We start from the raw sequence: 25,775 nt of genomic DNA, 5'->3' as shown, positions 1-25,775 counted from the left end.
CAAGGACACTCTTGGCAATCTCTGAATAATCATGGCAACTGAGGACTGGACGAAAAGCAAGTGTTACTTCTGCCTTGAAAAGGGCAAGCAGAAATTTCCAGAAAACAACTCACCAGCCTCACCTCAATCTCCAGAAAGGTGATGGAACAGCTACTCCTGGAAACCATATCTAGATCCTTGAAAGACATAGAAATGGTCAGGAGTAGTCAGCAGATTTAGAAATGGGAAGTCATACTTCCCTAATCTGACAACCTTCTGCAATGACTGGCTTGGTAGGTGAGGGGAGAGCAGCTGATATTACCTGCCTCGACCTCAGCAAGGCTTTCAACCCTATCTCCCAGTAAATAATTTTAGAGAAGCTAATGAAAAATGGCTGGATGAACAGACAGTGAGATGGATTGAAAACACATCACATCCAGGTGATGGTGGTCAATGGTACAAATTCTAAGCGGAGGCCAGTAATTAGCATTGTATCCTGGGAGTCAATTATATCTGTATGATGGGGCAGAGAGTACCTGCAGCAAGTTTGCAATTAACACAAAACTGAGAGAAGGAGTTGGTGCACAAGAGAGTTACATTGCCATTCAGAGAGACCTCAACATGCCGAAGAAGTTGAGAGGAACACCATGGAATTCACAGGGGTTCTGGTGGATCTGAAATTGGACATAAGTTAGCAATTTTTTTGCCTATGTGGCAAAGAAAGCCAACAGCATCCTGGGCTGCATTAGGAAGAGTGTAGAGAGATAATTCTACCCCTCTACTCAGCACTGCTGAGGCTACACCTGAAATACTGTGTCCGGTTCTGGATGCAGCAGTACACAAGAGATAGGGACATACCAAAGAGAGTACATGAAGAGCCACAGAGATCATTAAGGAACTTAAATATATCTCCTATGAGGAAGGGTTGAGAGAGTTGGGACTGTTCAACTGGAGAAGAAAAGACTCAGAGGGAACCTCATTATTGTGTACAGTTACCTAAGGGAGGATGTAAAGAAGACAGAGCCCGACTCTTTTCAGTGGTGCTCACTGACAGGACCAGGAAAAAAATGGGCATAAACTGAAACACAGGAGGTTCTCTCTGAACATCAGGAGACACTTTTTTGCACTGTGAAGGTCATCAAGCACTGGCACAGGTTGCTTGGGGTTGTTATGGAGTCTCTGTCCCTGAAGATATCAAAAGCCGCCTGGATGTGGCCTTTGGCAACTAGCTCTCATTTGCCTCAAATGATTTCCAGAGATCCCTTCAAACTTTACCTAGTAGTTTTCTGTGTTCTCAGATGATGAGGTTAGTGTTGAGGTTCAGAACATAAAGGAAGCACAATCTCAGCAATTCCCTGACTCTGTAACAACTAACGTTACACTGTTGATATTATCTGTCAGCAATGTGCAATCCTAAACTGTCAATAACTCTAGGATAATTCCAAAAGTCCTGAAATACATATTATTTTTCAAAACCTCCCCTTGACTTTTACTGTTCTAATTATTGTCCTCTATTGGACAGGAATTACATTCAGTGTGTGTATTTATATATATATATATATATATATATATATATATATATATATATATATATGTATATATGTATATATATGTATGTATGTATATATGTATCTCTATAGGTTGCAACTTCTATTCAGAAACACTTTTTCCCTCAGCTGGATTCTCAGAACTGTGTATAAAGGGAATTTGCTGCAGAACAGTCAGGTTCTGTCCATGTGGAGCTGGGGCTTCCTGATCCTTAATAATCTTAACTTAGAATCCCTCAGTAAAGCACGTGTAACAGAATTAGGCCTACCTACATTATGCTAATTAAAAATGTACTTTACTTTACTACTGACTTTCATATTTTAGTTTTCACTTTAACATTCCAGAAATGCAAACAATGGGGAGTGCACAGAATTAATAATAAAAAATATTAAATTTTCATATCTGTTTAATAAAACCCAAGAATCATAGAAATTCCATTTATCTGAAGTTAGTGCACCTAAATTTTTACATTTGTGTATGTTTTGTTATTTGTCTTGGGTGATATCTGAGTGTCATTTGCATCTTCTTGATTACTTTTGCTTATTAAACACTCATATGAGAAACACAACTAACAAGAAAAGCATATAGATTGCAGCTGGAATCAGTACCTGCATTTTGGGATGTACAAGAAACACTGTGACTTTACATAGCCAGTCTCCCTCAGCATTTCACGAAGTGTAGCTCACTGCTCCCCAGAGGATTGCAAAGGTATTGAAATGCAGCCTCAAAGTATTAAACAGTAGCCATTAGTAGCAGCACTTTAGTTTCTGAGAACAAAATTAAACTGCAATAACCAGCTTTAAATATTTTATACTGTCTGGAAAATGTTAACTAACACTAATTGCTGTCTGCAGCCTGTGTTTGCACCTGCAGCCACTGATTCTGGTATGTTCTCATTCATGCCACATGCATAGGTAAAAGGCAACCCAAAACCTGTAAAGAAGATTGATCTAGCACTGCTTTGAGCATTGCTTGGCATCACCACTATGTTTGTGACTTTCCTCTGTTTCAGCTATTGATTGTTATGTATTCAGTGTTCATGGATGGGTGTATGCTGTAAGTAAAGTAACAACATCATTCCCTTTCACAAGCTTTTGGTCTTATGCAGTCCTTTTCCTCCTTCCTGTATATCTTTAAGTTTGTGGGTTTTTTTAATTTCACATGAATTACAGGCTTCCATTTTCACTTTTCTCTGCCTCAGTTTCTCTTTCCTTATGTACTTTAAGGTAAGGCCCGCCTTGCCATGTTTTCTTCAGCTGGAATAATTAACCACAACCATTTTGACAATATTTCTAATCCCACTGGTTCTGCTTCATCCTGCTTCACAACACTTATCTCTGATCATTTTTTGGTCAGAGGATGTTAAGGATTTGCTAAGGACAGCTGTTTAGGAATGTTTATAATTTAGATGGTAACATCTGGATAAGTAACTGTAAGAGAGCTGTTACACTAATATTTATTATGCAGTGTTTACTCCAGAGGGTAATACTTCTCTTTCTTTGGATTACTTAGGTTAATGAAGACATATGTGGTCTTCTTTTTTTAGATGTAAATTTTTGTTTTGCTTAAAAATATTGCCAAAGTATATGGAGTTCTGCCATTCATATGTATCAGTTCAAGATACTTTTAAATGATATTCCTGTTTGATTATATTTTGGTGAGTTTAGTTTATGTTGTTGCTTTAAAAGGTTTCTAATTCCATAACTGTAAGTTATCTTCCTTTGGTCTGTCTTTGTCTAAAGCATAGCAGGTTAAGGTCAACTGTAAAATTTTTGTGGAAGTGTACCAATTCCTCATAGTTATCCAATTTATCTCTTTGCCTCATCTAAGTCATTATGTGTAAAAAGAGTGTTTAGGTTAAGATGCTCATCTTGTAGTCACCTGAAATGGGGAAAAAATATCACAGTATTACATAGTACATCTCCAACATTTTACGAAAGACAAAATACATAGCTAAAAAAAAGTTTTACCCCAAGTCATTATGTATGAGTCTGAAACAACATTGAAATCAGGATGTTGAAATGTTGAAAATTTTAATTTCAGAGAGAAGTGTCGTAGAGAAAATCTGTAACTACAGAGAAGCCGACATTCTTTGTTGGGGTCCTGCCTTTCAAGACAAAGAGTCAGCACTCTCAGAATTAAGATGTCTAGAACAGATGGTCTAGAAAAACAACAAGAAAAAAAGTCTGAAATAGGACAGAATAAAACAGTGGGCTCTACAGGTTTGTGAATAAAGTTAACTAGTACTAATTTACTAAGTAGAACACTTAGTATAGAATCACACAATCATAGAACCAGTGAGGTTGGAAAAGACCTCTACTACCATTGAATCCAACCATTAACCTAACACTGCCATGTGAATTGGAGGGAACATAGCCAGGTCAGGCCCAAGTGACTGACCAAAGGGATGTATATGTCTGCTCAGCAAAAAAAAAAAAAGAGAGAGAGATAGAAAGGAGGAGGAAGACACACATGCAGTTGTTATTTACAGTGTTTGTCTTCCAATGTCCTACTTCCTGGGAAGTGGTGAGATACCACCTGCTGATGAGATATAGAGAATAAATCTTTTGTTCTCCTTTGCATCCACATGTGGTCTTTTCTTCTGCTTTATTAAATGGCTTTTATCTTAACCCACAAGGCTTTTTTCCATCTTGTTTTCTGCCCCCTGTACTGCTAAGAAGAGGAGTGATAGTACAGCTTGATGGGCACCAGTCAAGGTCAACCCACCACAGATGTCTGTTTATGTGGTCATTTCTGTGTCAATGGGAAATACTGTAGAGTTGTACAATCACTCTCTTTTTTTTTTATTATTATTACTTGAGCTTGTAAGAGATTCAATTGATCAATATACTGATCTTCAGAGAACTTCGGAGGAAACTGGGTGCATCCTCATGGTTTGACATTGTCTTGGTTTTCTCTAGTGACCACTCACATCGGGGAACCAAGAAGAGGTCAAGAAACTCTGCCCTCAATCACAGAGAAGGTGAGGCACTTTCCACTACCGAAAGTAGAGACAAATATATTTAAATACATGCAAAACGTAATTACATATCTGGTAATCAGTGTTGGTGCAGGTGTTGCTGGAATAAGATTCAGGCAGATTCATTATTTACACAGATTATGTCTATGATTTGCAATGGACTTAAGGGAGGCTTCCTGGCAAGGATTGGAGGAGGATTGTTTCTGATTAACTTAAAAGCAAGGATAAAGCAATGCCATTATTAAGTAAACACTGCAGTCTGAATCAACATTTACTAACTGCTTGACAAGTTTTGCATGCTGATTGACTTCAGCAGGCAGCCTGGAGAGGAAGCAGAAAGAGTACAGGGGGCAGGAAGGGGTAAGAGAGGAACACCTCATGAGCATACTCAAATTCCGTGTGTGTTTTTGTACATATTGTCTAAGAGTTACTGTCTCACAGCGAGAGAGTGGGAATGAATTAGAATTCTCTAAACACCGAGATTCTGTTGCCGTAATGTGCTTATAGGTATTATAGTGGAAGTGAGTATGTGGAGGCAGATTGAAAGACTTGACCTAATGCCCTTGTTTCTCAGTCCTCCAACTCTAATCTAATGAATATATACCCATAATAATTTGTCAAATATTTTATCTAATTTTAAAGTGGATAATTTACAGCACTTGTAGAAAAATGGTGTAAAAAATGCTGTAAATTTCATTAAAATATTCAACATTAGGAGAACTTTGAGCAGAATATATTTCCTTACTGCTCTACAAAGTCATACATATTTATAATATTAAAAACACTTCACTTGCTTTAATAATAGCATTCTGTTCTATAGATCTGAATAACATTAATATATCTGCTGCATGTATTAAAAGAATGTGTACAGTATAAGATATATTTTATACCTTCTATTTTTTGTATTTTTCTGATTTTCATTATTTTGCCTTTAATTTAGATTTGTTTTGTGATAAAAAACCACATTGTAAGTGAGAAATAAAGACATTGGAAAGAAAGCTAATCGTGCTTCATAGCTCAGTTGGGTCCCAGCCTGGCAGCACTGAGCATTTAGAATAGAATCATAGAATGATTTGGGTTTGAAAAGAGCTTTAAGATCATTGAGTTCAACAGTAAACCAAGTACTGTCAAGTCCAGCACTAAACTATGTCACTAAATGCCACATCTACACATCTGACAAATACCTCCAGGGATGGTGACTCAACCACTTCCCTGAGCAGCTTGTTCCAATGCTTGACAAACTTTAAATCAAGAAATTTTGCCTATTATCCAATCTAAACCTTTCCCAGTGCAACTTGAGGTCATTTCCTCTTGACCTTGTTACTTGAGAGATTAGGTTAACCCCCAAATCACCACAACCTTCTTTCAGATAGTTGCAGAGAGTAATAAGTTTCCCCCCCCATATCTCCTTTTTTCACAGACTAAACAGTCCCCACTCCCTCAGCCACTCTTTTTAAGACCTGTGCTCCCGACCCTTCATAAACTTTGTTGCAGCAATTCATTTTGCTGCAAGTCTGACTGCTGACAGGTGAAGGTGCTCTGCACCATGTGAGACCCGACCTTTGGGCTGCAAACTGACCAGGACAGTGGTAGTGGATGGACTTGGGGAATACTAATATTCTCACCTACCATAGGTAGGTGCCTGTGACACCCCGCCTGTGATGGTGGGGTTGGAAGTAGATGATGTTTAAAGGTCCATTCGAACTCAAACCATTATATGATCCTATGATTCTGTGAATCTACCCAATATAGTACTTAAACAGAGTTACATTTAATTCAAAGAAATTCTTAAACAACATGTAAAGCATACTTTTATTACAGACAGGGAGGTGCAGGGGGATTTCGCCCCCTCGTGCATGTCCGCAAAGAAAAGAAACACAATAGCTTTTTATACATTTGGAAGGAGTGAGTTTCAAAAATTATTTATCATATACACTCTTTATGAAGTCTGCCTTATCTAAATAGACATTTGGTTGCCTAACTTCTATTTTTATTATTATAGAGTAGTTACATAAAGTTTTATCATTTCAAACAGCTTAGGTTCCCCTCACCCCTCTTCTGTCTCCCTCGCAATGCTACGTGCTAAAAGTCTTTCCCACTTTCCCTGACAGTCCCTTTTGTTTATGTAAGCTAGTTTTATCTTAATGGCCCACAATTTCGGCAGCAATCTTCTTTCAAGCAGTTACAATTTTGCAAAGTCACACTAACATAGCTAAATTTTTATTTTATTTTTGTCTTGTCTTTATTTCACATTTTTCAAAATGCTGATTTTCATATCTTTTTTCTATATAATATGCAGAAACAACAAATCCAAAGGGTGCTTTTGAGAAAGAAATGCTAAAATATCTGGAAAAGAAAAAATAAAACAACGAAAGAACTGTGTCAAGTTAAGCATCTAAGAGTTCCTTTTCCTTGATCTTCTTAGCTTGTGAGTTGTCTTGGCCCAGGAGGTTAGAAAACGTACCTCCTTTGTGAGTGCCGAGGGAAAGCAAATACAGAAATAAAATTGTATTGTGACTGTGGAGGGTAGCTATCCTAAAGCTGCATTTGGAAAATGTTACAGCCATGCATTGCCCACCGAAGAGCTCAGACCTGATTTCATTAATGAAACAAAAAGAAATATTGGTGCTCTTTTCTGGGTGCAGTTCTGCTGCTGTTTATAATTGAAGCAATGGAGAATGTTCTATTTCCTTAGCTTCTCTGAAATGTTCAGATGAGACCACAGCTGCTCAAGACCTATGAAGTAGCAGTATAATGTGTTTGGGCCAACAGACAACAACCTGGACCTTGTACATCTGTCTCACGTTTGAGCTCCTGCTTCTAAGCACTTTTCTCACTTTGTATGAAATAAATCAGGGATCTAATAACAGAAAGGAAAACTGTGTTGACACAGATACAGGAGTTTTTCTGATTCATTCAGACCCAAGGCACGACAAGTTATGCTAGTTAGTGCTAAATATAAAAAATGGGTTTCTTTGTGCAGGGCAAGAAGAGCCCTAACCTGGTGGATAGGGTAACTTTTTTTCCAGCCTTAGAGAGATCAAAGTTGTGGCCCAGAAAGCAAAGGGTTCCACATTCTAAGCTTACTAGTCTACAGGGAATTCTTCGACCTTTAGGAAACCAATTTTAATCCAGTTTTTATTTCTGCCTATGTTCTATTCTTTCTTATTGGTAAGAGATTCCTGATTTATTTATTTTGAGCTTTACTCCTATTTGTTTTTTATTTTCTCCAGTTAAGTATTTTTTCAAGTTATGTTTTAGAGCATAACCCCCAGACTGGACACTAAGTGTTCATGGTCTAATGTCTAGTAGAGAAGAGAACGCCTAAGCAGTTGTACATTCCTTTGACCACAGAAACCCATGAAGTTCTAGATTTAATGCGCACACAAAAAACGTACCTTGCAGTAAATTTGGAAATGCTGTTCTGCAGGCAGAAACTACAGAAACGTCTAACTCAAAATTAAATTTCATCACTGTTTCAGCATGCTTGTGTTTTAGTTGAAGTCTCCTTCATTTCACTGTGTGCCTGTTGGGATGTGTGAACGCGTGTTTGTGTCAGTGTCCAGGTAGGTGGCTGTAGCATGTCTCTGGGCATAGTAGACAAATGGAAGATGGGAAGAAGGAATCTTGAAAGCAGAGTCTTTATTACAGAAAAGTTAAATATTTGTTAAATGGATTTTTTTAATTTGTTCTGATTTTTAAGAATGTGAATCTATGATCTTTTGACAATGCTGTACAATAACTATAAATGAAATTGTGAAGTGAACAGTATGAAATCAGAAAGTGAGAAGCCCTGGGTAGAACAATCATTACAGAAAACAGAAAGTTAGAAGCAAAACTGTGCAAAACCAAGTGCTATTTAGTAATAAGCACAGCAGGAATAAAAAGACTGGCAGTATATTGCTGAATAAGCAGTTTTGCAAAGAGAATAAAGAAAACAAATCAGTCTAGCACAAATATAAAATATTAAAATAGGATGGTGAAAACACAGACATCTCATGAGGGTTTACATAAGTGTATGTCCACCCCTCATCCATCTATCTGTTTATGTAGATACGAACAGGGCACAATAAATTTTTAAAAATGCAGGAAATTTTGAAAATGTTTAAAATGTAATTAACTGGAAAAGATGAGTCAGCAGGGAACCATGTTCATGTTGAAAAAAAGAAAGTACATTTAGATTGGCATATAATGTTATAAAAGTAATGCAAGGGCAACAGTTCAGATTTTTTTTCTTGCTCCACTTCCTATAAGAATGAAATAACTTCCATTCTTCATTTAGGTTAGTGTCATGGTTTGAGATAGCCCCAAAAATCCTAATTCCCTAGTCCTAGCCCCCTTCCCCATCTCAACCTAATGTGGGATGGATTTTTCCAGACAAAACACACCAGACTCAAAAATGGGGAGAGGGAATATATTACAATGACTGTACAAATAAATACTACAATACATTATACACACGATCACAACTATCTCTACCATGACATATAGTATTTACAATGGATCAGATCTCTTCTCCCCTCCAAATAAAAGTCCAGGAGGGAAAGACCCCTTGGGGTCTACCACTTTTCTTTAGCCTCTGGGGGAAAACAAGATTCCCCCAGAGGCTACAGTTAGAAAGTTTTTACAATGAAAAGTTTGTGAGCTTCTTTAGATTCACATTTTTCACAGAAAAAAAATTACTTTTATTCACCACTAATCTTCACTCAGCACTGGACAAAGAGGAACTGTTATTCTAGGTATCAATGTTAGCGAAAGAATCACAGACGGGAAAACATATATGTACATCTATGGTGCAAGATATTAATAAAAATCTCGTTATTATAAAAGAAGGTGGTATTTTTTGTAATAAGTTAATAGAAAATGCATTTGTGAAAAAATCAACAATGAGGCATGCCTTTTTGGAGGGGAGGGAAGGGTATTTTACTTCATTTTCTTCCTTTATTTTCGTTCCCAGAAACTTCACCAAAAATGCAGCTCTCAAGCAGAAGTGCAGCATTGCGGAAAAGTAAAAAGTTTAGGGATAGTGCAATGAAACTGACAAAGCATTAAAAGCCCATTTTGCATGTGTAATGACAAATTAAAACATGATGTCTCTTCCTTTTCAAAATCATCAGAATTTTTCATCTTAACAAAAATAATTCAGTATTTCTATAACCTAAAGTTAGGACAAAAGTAACTGTTAAATACCTAATATTATACCAGACTGAAGATGAGATAAGGAATATGTATGTGGAGTATTGATCTCTATTATCTTTGCCATTTGGGATTGAAAAATGAAAAAGTAAATGTTTGAGGTCATCATAGCCAACATAGTCAACATCATACAATTAATTAACAAATCAGAACAAGCCCAAAATCACAGAATCATAGAATCAACTAGGTTGGAAAAGACCCCTGAGATCATCAAGTCCAGTCTATGACCCAACATCACAATGTCAATTGGAGCATAGCAGTAAGTGCCACATCCGGTCTTTTCTTAAACACCTCCAAGGTCCGTGACTCCACCACCTTCCTGGGCAGCCCATTCCAATGTCCAATCACTCTTCCTGTGAAGAACTTCTTCCTAATATTTAACCTAAACCTCCCCTGCCACAGCTTAAGACTGTGTCCTCTTGTTCTATTGGGAGAAGAGACTGATATCCACCTGGCTACAACCTCCTTTCAGGTAGTTGGAGAGAGTGATAAGGTCGCCCCTGAGTCTCCTCTTCTCCAGGCAGAGATGCAACACTCTTTATAGAGGTTCTCCAAGTTACATTTCTCAAGGAAAAAATAACTGTAGACAGAAGAATCATGAGGCAGCATTTCATATATTTGAAGTGCAATAGCAACTTTAAATGCTATAATAAAAGAGAAGACAGCATTAGCAGAGATTGCTGACAATGTTCTTTACCTAGGAAAGTTGAAAGTTGTAAAGCTGACCAAGTATAGCATCAATGTTGAGTTTTTTTAAAGAATTGCAAAAACTTTGGATTTATGTAGATCCATCAGGTCTTGTAAATTTATCTCAAAGCAGCTTATGAAGTAATGATGAATCAAAACCAATATAATGCAGAATCTATTTGAGCAACTAAAGTCTTAGTGGGAGCAGAACAAATATAGAGATTTATGCAACTAAGCAGCCTCTCAAGCTAACCATTAATCCATATTTGTGTTGAGTGCTTAACTGACTGATTTCTAGCCTCCCCAACAATGCTCAGTGTTTCGACATCTGAATACAACACAGAAATGTGTAGCTGTACCAGAAAACAGATGACTGTTCAGAAAAGGGTAGAGCTACTTCTACTACTGCCACTACTCCAGCAAGACAAAACACCTGCTATAATAAAATCTTTATAACGTCCTGATAATATTAATAAAGATGAACCCAAGTACCTGCATTTCTGCCAATTCGCTAGAGCTGTGTAGTGCAGAACGAATGTTGCAGATGGGGGGTGTCTCCTAAAAGTCTCCTTTTGTCAAGACTGCATTAAAAAAAACTAAACCAGAAGAATCCTTGTATACTAAGCTGTTGTGTCAAACATAAGGGCTTTTTCAGATTTTTTGCTTTGCTAAATTGATGTAAACAAGAATTCACCTCCTCTCCTGGTATTGTAGTTTTGTTGTAGGGTTTTTTTCTGTAAGAGATGAAAAATAAAAGGCATTTTTATTAGTTAGTGAAAGAAGTTAAAAATATCTGAAATCAGATATGCATAGAGCATAGATCTCAGCAGAATGAGGCCTTAATTAGGCCCATGTAAGATACTGAAGGAAGAGAAGCAGATTGTCACTAAGGCACCCTTTGAGATAATAATTTACACAAAAACACAGATAATATATTGATCTTAAAGAAAGGATTAATCTATAAGCAGTTCAGACAGAATTTCTTTATGCAGAAGGTTACTGAATAATGGAACAAATTGTCAAAGGCAGTGATAGAAGCAAGTGTGAATTATTCTGACACATTTCTGGATGAGAGAATTGGAGAGTGCAGTTGTGAGCTAGATTTCCAAGATGATAAATGAGTTGCTTGCATTTCAGGTTGGCAAGGCTCAAAAAGGGAGGAACTGTACTAAAATGTCCCAAGGTTACCTATGGGAGATCTGAATGAATCACGTGCTCCTCCTGATTCCCTTAGAAATTTCTTTATGCTGTTATAAGGCAAAGGTTTACATGATGGCTACTGTAATGGACTAGCTAGGAGGAGGGGAATTAGCTGCTTCTTGAGTAAGATATGAAAGATTAAAAGATCACAAAACATTTAGTTCCTTTGCTTTGTACAGAATCTTTCTGCTGAAATAGATTTTTAGGTATGATTTGACAACTTCAAGAATATAAACAGTGAAAATCATACACTAAAAAAACTGTCTATACAAGGCAAAGCATTAAACAAATCTTTCAAATTTCATGTATGTAGCCCTGTGGTCATACAATCACTTCTGCCAAAGCCATTGCCACCATCACTAATAGGCTTGCAGGTGTTCTTAATACTATTAGAGACTGTGCACAAAATGGCCTAGAATGTTTCATTTCAAAAAGAACATTAATATTTAAAGCTAAAACAGATGCACTATGGGTTAATCACTTTCATATATAGACTGACAAAGGAGCAGAGAATATGACAATAATTTGGCTCCTTTCCTCTGAAAGCCTCAAAGTCCACTAACAATAATGAAACTTTAAATGTAAGAAAAGAAAACCTGAACACTTTGCTTAGAAGTAAATAAAAATTTGATATCTACCTGGCAGGAACAAACGGTCTTGCTTCCCAGTCCCCAGGTCAAAATAATGTTTACCAATAAAGGTTCTGCTAAACCTGACATTGCATATTAAAGAACACATATGATACATATATCATATGAAGAAAAGTGTGTCATAAACATCTTGTTCATCTATTGTTATTTCTTCTTAAAGTAGTTGTGCTAGTGTTGATTTTTTCATTAGGTTATTTTTGGCATATAGTTCCCATCACTGGAAGAACATATATTAATGCAGACATGTCACTGCTACAATTTCTGTGAAACTAAATATGACAGATTTTGGCCATATGACAGATTTATGACATTTGACTTTGGGTAATCCCAGAGGATTACCCAATCTAATGAAGTCTGAGTGAGAGAATGCATGGCAGAGCAGTTCTTGCCTGAATCATTCTTCTGTTCAATTTATAAAAAATCCAGTATGTCCTTATTTCTCACAGGGAAATTAAAATTATTACCTCTATTGAAGTATGTGTGCATTTGCTGGTTCTCATATCAGGTTTACTACAAGGTCATAACATGCTCTTAAGCTGGCAAAATGAATATATAAACAATTTGTACTCATTAAGAAATAAAACTGTTTGCTAAATTTAGAAAAGTTAGATTTGTGGAATAGCGAAAATTATCTAATCCTCCAAATTACTACGGAAGACCCCTTTGCTTAATCAAAAGGAATGTGGAACAAAACTAACATATAAATGAACTAGTGCATCCCAGACTAGAAAAGCAGCAGATCTCTCAAACATCTGCTTGAACAGTTTCAAGAGCCATCTTCAGTAACAGAGATGGGAAGGATGGGCTTCAGAACTTCTGCATGGTTTTGTGAGCTCTGGAGAAGTTTCATTAGATCTGAGACAGGTTTAATGAGGCAGACTCACAATCTAGGGCAGCTAAAGAGGACAGTGATCATTAAATAGAATTTCTTTCTTATTTTACCTGTATTGATTCTGGTACTAAAAATATTTGCTTTTTAGGTGAATGTGAGTTTTTGTCCTAAACCTGTTTTTATAATAGATGCTACTAGATCACCTGACACATGTGAGATATTCTGGTTTCCTGAGGCTGACGCATCTACTACTCTGCCAGGCAAAGGCAGATTTCTGCAGGCTGTCTAACCCAACAGACTGTCAGATGTTCAAGAGTCTGTTGGAAAATCAATCAATTAACTGAAAACACTCAATTTAAAATTAATAAAATTAGATATTGTGGGGAGACATCTTCATTAAATGTCAACAATGTCTCTTAATTATACCTGTGTTCTTTCTTCACAAGAATTAAACACATGGAGTACCTCCTGTTTTTTTCCTCTCCATCAGCCTACAAAACAAATAAAACCATTAGTTGCTCCTGCAACCACAATAACTCCTAAGGAGACTCTCAAGTGAGCTGAGTCAACTGTAGACCATCCTTAAGGCCTGGCCTGGTAACAGTAACACCAAGGATGTGGAAGAGAAAAACAGACAGCCCCTTTGCACAGGTTTTTGCTCTTTTTGTGGAATGTATTTCCATATCCTAGCAAAACCCATTATATAGTCATTATTAATTATGACAAACATCCATTTTTGATTTTTACTTCAATAGATTCTTTTTCCTTTTTTTTTTCCACACTGTCCACCCCTCTTCTCTGTTTTTTTAAAGTTACATAACCTTAAGGGAAATGGGAAGTTGTTTACAATTTGTAATCATTGTACTAAAAAAGAAATCAAACCACAAATTCATTGCAGAGTGTTTGATCCGGAATACTGTTAAAAATATATTTAATAACTGAAAGCATTTGAAACAACAGTCCTCAACTTAGCTGTCAGACACACAAAAAAAACCAAGCACGAAGCTTTTCAAACTTTAATGTACAGATACTTATTTTTAATTTTAGTACTTGAAGAGTTAATTTGGTGCACCTGTTGTTCCTTGCTATAATGGAAATTATCACCACTCTGTAATGTCAAAACATTATATTTGTTTAAGGATAATTGAATTTCACCGAAGACTCTCATTTTGCAACCCACATCTTCAAATCTTCAGAGAGCCTTCAGACCCATGAAATATAAAGAGAACAAAACATACAGGCTAGGATCACCCACTGAGTAGTGAGCTACATAGCTAATTAGGGTTCAACTACATGGCAGCATCACCATTTTTAATGTTTCTCTGGCTGGTGGAAATCAGTGCAACTCTGGATTTGTGCAGTACAGTGTCAGCTTATGGGGGTTTGGATCCTGGGAGAATACTTTTCTTCCTTGCAAGTCTCTTTTATTGGTTTCCATAACTTTTGTTGTACTTAGTGGGGGAAAAAAAAAGAAAAAAAAAGTTGTATGGATCATAGGGCTTCCTACTGTTTATAATTGGTCATCCATTCACAATCTATTATTTTTACTACAATTTTTGTTGTTGTTGCACTTTATTTTCTTTAGGTTTGAATTCAGACTACATACAGGTGTGTTCATCTTAACAAGCCCCAATAGTTCAGATGGATTATTTTCTGCTCTTTTAGTTTCCTCCTTTTGCTCTTAGTTTCTTTGGTTTATTCCCATCACAGTAGTGCCTCTTCAAGGAAGAAGGTCTTAATGCACACAAGAAGAGTGTCTCAATGCATGAATCAATATCTCCTAGGTATGAGTAATTTAGCTTTGCACCTTTAATGTTTGTGAAGGAATAATGCTGCCAAGAATGTACTGAGAAGGCTGGGAAATGTCTGCAGTTTTCCAGGTCCAATACTGTACTGGAGAACTGAAGCAGGAAAAGGACTTGGCACAGTGTTCAGGCATAGCAGCCAGGCTAAAACCTTTAAACATGAAATAAGATCTAAAGCAGGTTTCATAAGGTCCCAGTATGTTTTGACTTAATGCTCAAAGTAGAGAATGGCAAAGTTTTTTCCTTTCCTTTAACACTCATGTCTAATGATGCTGAAACTGTTTTTCTGGGCTATACAATGTTGATTTGCTGTTGCAAGAAGACCACAGGCATAAAATAATCTCCTTTTGCCCAGTGCTACATGCTGGGAGCACCTTCGAAAAAGTTTTCCCAATGGCTACTTTGTCTAGGTCTGCCGTGCAGACATGGTAGGTCTGTTCCTGCTGCTGGATTTGCATGCTCTTTCAGGATTGTCTCTGTGGCGTAGAATTCATCACAACATTTATCAGGAATTTTCAAATCTTTGACGTCTGAATTATAAAACCAAAGCAGGGGAAAAGAGCTAGAAAAATTAAAATGCTCTAAACAAATTTTCTTCAGCTTTGAAATATTTTCTGCCAGTTTCTTTAGCAGTATTCTTGATAGATGTGTCTTGTCACAAAAATTGTGAATGGATTCGTAGTGGTTTTACTTAATATACAGATTAGAGATTCTTGGTTTAACTGATCATCATGTTTCCTACTCATTTCAATTTCAGTTTATCTCAAAATTGCTCTTATACTGTGAAGATTAAAAAAAAAAAGTGATGTTATTTAGGCTGGACTTATCCTAACTAGTTATATGAAGGTACTGTATTTAGGAATTTCAACTTCTATAAATCGGTTAAACTTCAATAATCAATCATCTCCTAAGCTCAGCATAACTAGTAAGCTTTAAAACACAGATCACTCTTGCCTTTCTCAGAATGCTTTTTTTCAGTGCATCACAAATAAAGCTGCTGTAAAAGCTCATATTATAGTTGAAATTCAGTTGCTAGACAAGTGTGCATCCAATATAAGTATGTTAATGATAATCTTGTGTGTGTAAGTAATGATTCAATGTTCCATTGGGATTTTACACAAACATATGGCTGAACAGTCTTCTACTCACGCAGCAAACTGATGAGAAGTGCTCCTATTTGTTATTAAATATAAGCAGATATTGTTATACAAAAAAGGTAGGAGGCAGGTTGCTTTCTGCCACTGCCTTTCACCATACAAGAAAGCAGAAAAACAGCAAGTACCTTTCAGCTCACCTGTCTGTTAAACAGAAAAGCTGGAGTCTGAACATCCTGATGTCTCAGTAAGACACTAAGCAGCATCTAAACCAATTAGCAGAAACCTCCAGCTGGTGCCTTTACTAATTCTAGCCCAGACTCTGACTGTCTATTCTGGAAGTAACAGAGAAAATCCCACAAGCCTGTTAAGTGCCTTCTGCGGAGGTCAGCAATACCTCCCATACCATGCAGACATTTTGATGAACTACTGCAATAAGTAAAAGACAATGTTGACCATTGAAGCTGGAATACACATTCCTTGATCTCCACCCTCCATGGGACCCTGGTATCAATGGGGGAAGAATTTTTTCCCGTGGTTTCTGCCTCTAGCTATATAAGCAATGTTAATCACAGCCTGAGTAAAAGCATGACTTTCCTGGAGCTATGATCTACACCTGGTAAAAAACTCCATCTGATGTGGGAAATTATTAAGATGATGAATTATCATTTCCTTGGCTTTTTAAAAAGCGATTTCTTACTGAGTGAATGTGCATAGAATACTATTTGGCTTACAAAATCCCTGAGAACTATGAAATATAGAAAAAAACATTTCCCCTTTTTTACTTCTTGACTGTCTGTTTTTCTTTCAGAAATGGACCACAGCACAGGTACTCATACCATTGTAACTGGGTGATCTGTAGTGATTGCTATCTAGAGTTCACCATGGTGTTAAGCTGGATGATTTATCATAGAACCCAAGACTTGAAGGAACCACTCTGTTCCCTTTACATTTTTTCATTTTGCTTGTTCTTAGTTATACCTTGTGCATTATTCATGGTGACCTTTCAACCAGAAAGCTTCTGCTACCAGGCTTTTAAATAGAACATATACTATATGCAGCCAGGAACATTTGGACCAATAATTTTTAACCTAAGAGGTTTACAAGGTGCTTGAATATGGTCAATATAAAACTGTTGTGCTGAAGTGGTTTGCTGCATGAGGACTATAGGACAGGTTTGCAAACCACTGTCTACCTATCACTTCTATTTGTTATTGTTTATCTTGACTGAATGCCAGGTATTCACCAGGCCTACAACCAACTTCCCTCTGGAGGGAAAGGGGAGGAGGAAAGGGGGAGAAGAAGGGAAAAAAACCTATGAAACCGAAACTGCCAAGAAAAGCAGCTTTATATGTACACAGAGAGGGGAAAAAAAAATTATAAACACTCTGCATGCAGAGAAGAACTAACAACAAAGATTACTTCCCCACAACAAACGCTCTTCTCCCTCAAAGAAGCGGCCCATCCACCACCACGCAGCTACCTGGAAGAGAAGAAAGCCCTTACTTCCTTCCCATCTTTTATATCTCAACTGACTTAACATAGTATGGAATATCTTATTGGTAAAATATACATCAGGTGATCTATTCTAGTTCCGTTTCTCTCTCAACAAACCCATTACACCATCGCATCTGAATAATCCTAAGAATACTGCAGATTTTCTGTATAAATGACAAAAAAATCATGTTCTTCTAGCTGGATCTGTTCCTTTTCCCAGCATGAGCGTTATCTTTATTTTTGACTTGCATGCTCTTACCTCTGTGAGTCCAGTGAGTCAATGCTACCTAAACTCTATTATAATGTGTCAAATCTTCTGTAAATTGACTGAGGTCAGGGACAGGGGGAGGGCAGTGGGAGCAAGGAGAGAAGTAGGAGGATGGAACCATATGCAAATAGCATGCAAATAGTAGGAAGCAGATTTGCTTCCAGTAGTTTCTATGAGACAATTGTACCTACTGGGAGTATTTGCTTTCATTGTTAATATGTTAGATATACTTATTCTTCGGTTCTGTTGTCAGAACCAGATTTCTAAGGTTTTGTATGTTTCATGCAGCTCTTGCAGGACTTTGTCTGTAAGAATGCAAACATTAATTGCCATTTAATTAAAAGGTGCCACTACCATGCAAAGAACACTTCATAGTCTTGATCCTCAAAACAGATGTATGGTTTGGAGTGTTTTCCAGAAACAAAATGCTTTCTTTTTTTCTTATATTGTAATTATAAAAATTGTATCTAAATACAAACTGCATGAAGAACTACATTAGACCCTTCATTTTCTATTAGCCTAAAATCTTTGCTGCTGAGAATATTTTAAGGAATTTATGATGAGAGGATTTCTAGACCTTCAACAACATATGACAGTTTTGAATCTATTGGCTTTGAACAGGAATAAGATCTTCAAAAACATTTCTCTAAATTTTCATTAAGGTATCTTTGCAAATAAATTACTACCATCTTACCTACAATTAAATCTGCTTTTCCAAATGCTTCATATTTTACCAGGTCCACCATGCATTTTAGAGGAGAAAGAACTGAACATGTGAAGTGCCTTACCCTGCAGAGTGGTAAATAATTAATGAAAAGGAATGCAGAGTATAGCTTCTCTGTCTTAAAAATACTTAAGGTCCAAAAGTGACTGATTTCATTGGATAAATTAAACTAAATGTCACATTTATAAGAAGAAATGACAGGACTGGACAAGGCACAGAACAAATGTTCTATGATAACAACCAGGGAAAGAGGATTCTCAGAAGATGTGGCTAGATTTCAGGATGTGTGTAATATTTTTCTGTCCTGTAATAGTTATTGTGGACTATACTGACACACACACGAAAATTTTTTTCTCTCTCTCTTATTTAAGCTTTCATATTCATTATTATTGAATTTACAGCACCTCTGGTTAAAAGTATATGAAATTGTCCAGCGTGTTTATCTTGAAATTTCACTGTGTCTGAACAGGTTAACTGATAGCAGGCTGACAATTCTTTGTGAAGCAGGTTTTAATAATGCTTTCACGTTTCTGGTTTATGATGCTATCAAAGCTATCTTTTGTCATGTTACTTGTAGAGGTATTCTCAAGATAACCCAAACATCAATTTAGTATAGCTTTTAATTCAGCAGAAATTCCTGTATTACTAAATTTATTTGAAATATTAACAGTGTTGTTTGCATTTTCAACTACACATTTCATATGAGTAAGTAGGGCAAATCCCTTAGGCCAATAGAAACGTCCATTCTTTGAAAGTCAGAGGAAATTCAATTATACTTGAGGAATGTGATTCTGAGGCAAAATTCATTAACAGGAAAATTATGAATTTGATGATAGTGTTCTAGATCAAGTGGATAACTATATAAAAAAGTTCAGATTTTCAAAATGTTCAGCACCTAACAGTTCTCTTGGAGATATTCAAATTAGATCATGCAGTCTAAACTTGGAGCCAAATGTGCATTGTCATGATACTCTGATCCTGGTATTCTGATGTATCTGAATATATATATATATATATATATACATATATATATACACACACACATATATATCCTGATATCTGATGAAAAATAAAAGGCCTTATAGCCTTTTCCATGGTGGTTTATCCTGATAAGAATAGAAAAAGTTCTGTTGCTGTACCTGATGTTCGTCTTCTTCCTATCAAGTAATATGTGGGATCAACACATATGTTTTAAGGGATTTTGTGTACAGTCTCGATATTTTGTCTTCTTTACTAGATTGATATTGGAAGACTGATGAAGTGTCATGCATAACAAGATGATTGCATGTTTACAGAAAAAATAGGCTTTGAACAACAAGTACCTTTTACTGCCAATGTTGTTTGCTACACTGTTTTCATGAAAAATAAAACCTTCAGAATGAAAGCAGGCTGGATAACAATACTGCCCTGGTCTTGGGGGAAGAAATGCAGAAGCTACAGAGATGTATAAAGTAGCAGTTGCACAGGCACTATACTCACTGAAAATTAAGAGGTCAGCATGAACAAAATTCTGCTGTTAGTCTGCTTCTGCTGCAAGTGATGGGAATTCCAGCCTCAGTCCAACAGACCACTGAAGTACATGCATAGTTTTGAGATTGTGAGTAAACCCACTGATTGCCATGACCTTCTAAATGAGGCTCTTGGTGCATACCATAGAAAATAAAAATTAATAGCATGGTAATCTCCACTACACAACCATTCTTAAAAAAAAAATTGCCATATTTTAAATGAAAATTATTTAAAAACCTTCATTTGAGAAAAAATAATATATATAAATTAGCTATACTTTAACCAACAGAAAGCACTACTTTAAACAAGCGGAGCTTCCTCAGTATTGTATATGGAAGGAATTGCTCTAATTAACTAATCAATAGAAATATGGGGTTTCTCCACAAGAAAAAGGGACATCTCCCATTTTTTACTTGTAGGGCCAGCACGTTCTGTTGTTATTGAAGCTGAGAATTTAAAAAACTTGCTCTAAAAAGTAGATATTATTGACTGCTTAAATACCTTTAGATTAAAATGAAGATGTGGTAGGGTAGAATCAACTGTAAAATTATGAGACTACGAGTTAAGTTTTATGAGGGAAAAAACTCTATACTTTTTGCTTCTGTAGAATATGATTCCAGTCCTGAAGAAATATATTTTTGTCAACACAACAACAAAAATGCAGCATTATAGTTGCTTTAATTAATTGTCACCTGTCAAATATTTAATAGAAAAAAAAGAAATTCATATGGTATCAAAGACAGAAAAAGATTTTTTTTCATTTCCATATGCATTCTGATAATTAAACTGTATCATGTGGCCCTAGGAAAAGGTTTAAAATTATTCTCAGAAAACTCTGACTTGAAAAGAATGGATTCAACATATCTCTCTTAGTGACATTGCTACTATAACTTAGTTTGAGGAACTTGCCCCATATTGGATGAGAGAGTGTAAATAACAAGAAAGTACCACATCCTGTATCTTGTCATTCTAACGTTATGTGGCGTAGCTCAGTATTCCATAGTAACTGGTTTTATAACAGTTAAGGCTTGTTTGTATTCTCACTTTCAGAACAGTTATTTCCAAGATTTATAGTATTTTTAAAAAGAAAGAAGTTGCAAATATACTTTATCATAATTTCAAGCTTAAAAGTTTTCAGTGAACAGGTGATTGTGCTAAAATCCAGTAAAATCTTTGAAGTATTCATGTTCTGAATTGTTCATATTCTAAAGTGTTTGTACTGCCTCGTTTAAGAGAACTATCTCGGTCAAGGGAAATCTTTACATAAACTGAGTAGTTACCTTTAAGGTCATTGATGACTTAGAAAACACTCATTTGTTGTAAGCATAATTTGTGTCTTTTCATAATACCACACAAAGCCTCTACATGACACCATAACATAAACTATAAAATTTATATGTACTGTATGTTATTAAATCCTTGTAATCTTTCATACAACTGAGAGTAGTATTATATTCTTTTCTCTGAGTTTGACAAATAGCACTTTATGATGAAGACTCTTCAGCTAATTTCTGTCAAGACAGGAATGAAAAAAGGCTCAGACGAAAAAACTGTAATAATACTTCCAGACATGTTATATGTGAAATAGAATTTATGCTATTAGATTATTTGTTATGGAAGACTATCCTCTTCAGAAAAGATACATTATTCCAAGGGCTCCAGTTTAACCTTATTGATTTTTTACAAAATTGTAGGTGAAGAAATCACAATAATCTCCATGTATCTGGGCATTGTAGCATGAAAGGGTAATGATTATTGAGATCAGAGACAAGGGATGAGTATAAGTTTTCTCCAGAATAAGCAACAGCTGTTCAAGAGTTTCTCTTTCAGTTCAGATTGTAGAATCTGAATAGAGTCCATCAAAAACAAATTTTTGAACTGATCTTGATGGATTTTTTTTGGTAGAGATAAAAGGTAGATGTACTATGACACATAGGAAGAACTGGAAGATCTTGAGGGACATAATTTTATTTTATACACACACACACACACACACACACACATATATATACACACTAATGAGAACCACTCATAAATTGTACGTACATCATTTTGGAATGACAAAGTAAGAGAAAGAGAAAAATATAACTGGCATAAGCAAGATTTTACAATAATTCACCTAAATAATGAAATGAAAGGTGAATGTCATCAGAAAAGATCGTTGTGCAGTATATTCCCAGCAGAATAACTGATTGGTTTAATACGGCAGAGACTGTAGTAGGCATCTTTAGAGTAACTACTGTACAGCCAGAGAAAGATCCAGACATCAATAAAGACTAAAAGACAATTCAGAGAGTCCCACAAAGAAGAGTAAATGAATCAGGTTATGTTATCCTAGAAACTGTAGCTTAATTATGGTACATTATTAACAGCTTTATTGTACAAATAACATGAAGGGAAAGCAAATACTTTAGGCAATATCCATATGAATTTTGTAACAAAAATATTTTTTCCTCCTAAGGTCACAGAGGCAAGGAATCAGTAGAATTCTGAATACCAGAAGAGTTCTGAAAGATGTTTCCAATACAAATGGCTGGATTAAAAAAAAAAAAAAAATACTCCAAAGTATAGCAATGTTATGAATAAGATCATATGTCTGCTAGAAAACAAAACTGAAGATCTACTCTAGAGGTTTTGGGAAGAATTTCTTCTACGATGCATTCTTGGAAAAAAGGTACTTATACAAAAAAAAAAAATAAATTAAAAAACTTTCAGGTAAGGAGAGTCAAGCTATATATTTTATTGTGTTTCTCTTCACCTATTTCAAAATCACAATTTTTCTGCAGACATTATGCATAAAATTTATGACAATGCTTGAAGATGCTGAAATTATCAAGGCATAAATGCATAGTCCTTAGGCATGTTTATGAGGGCTGTTTCATTTAAACTGGGAGTGGAGTGTCTGTGTACAGAGGTGCATTGCTTCCCCTACAGTTTTTTTTTTAACATGAAAGCATGTAATGTGCTCTGCAATCTATGAAATCAGTACATGATGTTCATTGCTGAAGATTTTGATTCCTAATGCACGTCGCACTAGAAATCATTAAATAATACCTAATTCACTCTGTGGTGAAGCTCAGAGAGATTATTTAGAAACTTTTGGCTTTAGTGTGAACCTTAGAAATAGATTCATTTTAATATAGGAAATAATTTTCACTAAACACTGAGGTGTGATATGAAGCCATTACAGTATATCTTGGAAACTTGTATTTTAGAGCTAACAATGGGAGATTACATGTTTCTGTCTCAGCCCAAATACTTGCTTAAAAATAGGCTGGCATCCAAGATATACAATTGTAACCTGTTCTCTACTGAATCAGTACTTTTTAGTTTTTCTTATTATGAAAAAAATTGCTCTGGCATCTTTCGGGATGTTTTGTTATATACAGAGAAAATTAATTCAACTGAACCAAGGTGTAGACAGAGACAAAACTTAGTACTGATAGAGACTTCTGCAAACATATTTTGGGAATTCCACATATGCTAAGAAATCTTTTTCAAGTATCATTTCCAAACTGAAAGAGTTACTACACCTTCTCCTTCCTATTATGACATAAATTCTAAAGTTTAGGTTCAAAATTTTTTGGTCATGATTGTGAAAATGAATAGATACAAAATGTGACACTAAAAAAAAGCTACTTCTGTAGTGTGTAGTAGTAGATGACAATGGAAACATTCTTCTATTTTGATATCTAAAAATAACAAAAATGGCAATAGAAAGATGAGGTTAGCAAAGAAATAGAATAAACCAAAATGCTTCTGCTCTATCATCTCTAACTTGCCTCTAATTTTCTTTTCACTCTAATTTTTCCTGTAATCTCAAGAGAGACTAGTCACTAAACTTATTACCAAAATAATCAATATATTTTCTGAAATATGGAGGGGTTTAGAAAGCAACCATGAATTTACTTCATAGGCCCCTTTGCTGTCCAAGCACTGCTGCAAGTGATCTAGACTTTGAGGTCATCCTTTTTGTAAAGCCTAGAGAGGTGGTGCCACAGCCACAGATGTGGGGTAGATGGGAACTTGCAGAAGCTGAAGTCAGACATTAAAATGAAGGTTAAGAGATCCATAGCTATGTAAATGAATGCTAGCTTCCAGTGTGGTTTCACTATTTTGTACCAGGTGAAACTGGCACAAAACTTAAAGGATGTATCTTAACTAAGGATGGAAGGGGTAGAAGGGGAAAGGAAAAACAGTACTGCACAAGGCTAATGCTAGAACCCGAATAATTCTTTCAATTCTCCTGGGTTATAAAATCATTTGTTGAGGGAAAAGGACAAAGTTGAAGTGTGAAGCAAAGAACAGTGGTTGAACCAAATTCAGGAATACATGATGAGTTTTTGTTCCTACAAAATATCAAATAATTTCAAATTTACACAACTTTCATTTTCTGCTTAAATAAAGTGTTGTTCCAATCACCAGGTTTCAATGTACAAGTTGACGTCTGGCTGACAAGGTTAAAGTTAAGCATCTGCCTTGAGTCATTTATTTCCATACAATATAATCTCAAATTGGATGTTAAATTCAAAGAAAGAGAGCAAGAGATGACTAAGTGGTATTTTATTAATTGGATCTTCAGTCCCTCCCTGTGGCAGCTGTGGGTTAGTAGATCTCTAAACAACAAAAAATGTTACCTTTCATACGGAATTATTTGATTGTATTTTACCTCACTGGGCACAGAATTCTTATTGTATTAGTCAAAGTTAAGAAAACAGAGAGCAGAAAAATCTAACCGTGGTGAAGGCAACTCTTGAAATGAGACAGATTTTTGCCATCTAATTTTTTTTTGCTGCTGCTGCTGTGTAATTCACAACAGTCAGATCCATTTAAAAATATTCAGCCTGCAGCTTCATCTGTAAAGGATAGTCTTCAGACCCAGAGCTAAATTGCTGAGCAGTGCTAAGGGATGGAAAATCATTGACCCTGGAGAGAAGCTTTTGTCTGCAGGATTGGCCATACTTCATCAGGGATGAAATATGGCTCTGGGTAAGTTTCAACACGCAAGTCACCTGGCAGCCTGTGAGCTAAAGTAGAGAGGCCTGTGCTTGAATGTCAAGATTGCTATCCAAAGCTTCTCAAGTAGAGTGTAAGACCACTGAATGACATCATATGAACTGCGTAAATACACTCAGGATGTGATCCATTATTTTTTTTAATTTAAACAGAGTATTATTTGTACAGCTAATGAGAAATCCTTCCCAAAATACCAACATTATGAATGCTACAATTCCTTTTATTGTGTACAGACAATCAATAGTGGATGCGCTCAGATCTAAATCAAATAAGATGATGCACTGCTTCCCCAGGAAGCTTGTGCTCTAGTTGAAATACGAAGTATTTCAGGCACAGACGGTACATGGTGTGCCAGTACAAGGTGTTTCAAGGTAAAGTAGGAGCTGACCTCTTCTCCTTGTTCTAGCTCTGATATTCTCTGATATTCTCTGTGTATCTTCTAATTTCCTCATTAGTACTGAGTGTCAGAGCAAAGAGAGATTGGTAGTTCCTTCTTCTTTTTTAATTATAGAGCCATAAGAAGTATCTCAGTTGCAGGGAGAGCATGAAGTGTTGCTGATCAGCATGTTATACTGCAGAAAACAGCACGGCTACATGCATCCCTATGCAGATTTTTCCCAGTAAATTCAAGCCGTTAAGTGCATGCCAAATTTCTAACTGCAATACATGAATGATGGGTTTAAACACAGGTTCAGAACATGGAGGAAGCTCTCAACTTGATTTTAGGAATTGTGAGATCTCATTAAATTAGAAAGAAATTTAAGTAAGACAGAAATGTAAGTTAAGACAG

Source organism: Pseudopipra pipra, chromosome Z (assembly GCF_036250125.1).
Source record: "Pseudopipra pipra isolate bDixPip1 chromosome Z, bDixPip1.hap1, whole genome shotgun sequence".
NCBI lineage: Eukaryota > Metazoa > Chordata > Aves > Passeriformes > Pipridae > Pseudopipra > Pseudopipra pipra.
Note: the sequence above shows the minus strand (reverse complement) of the source record.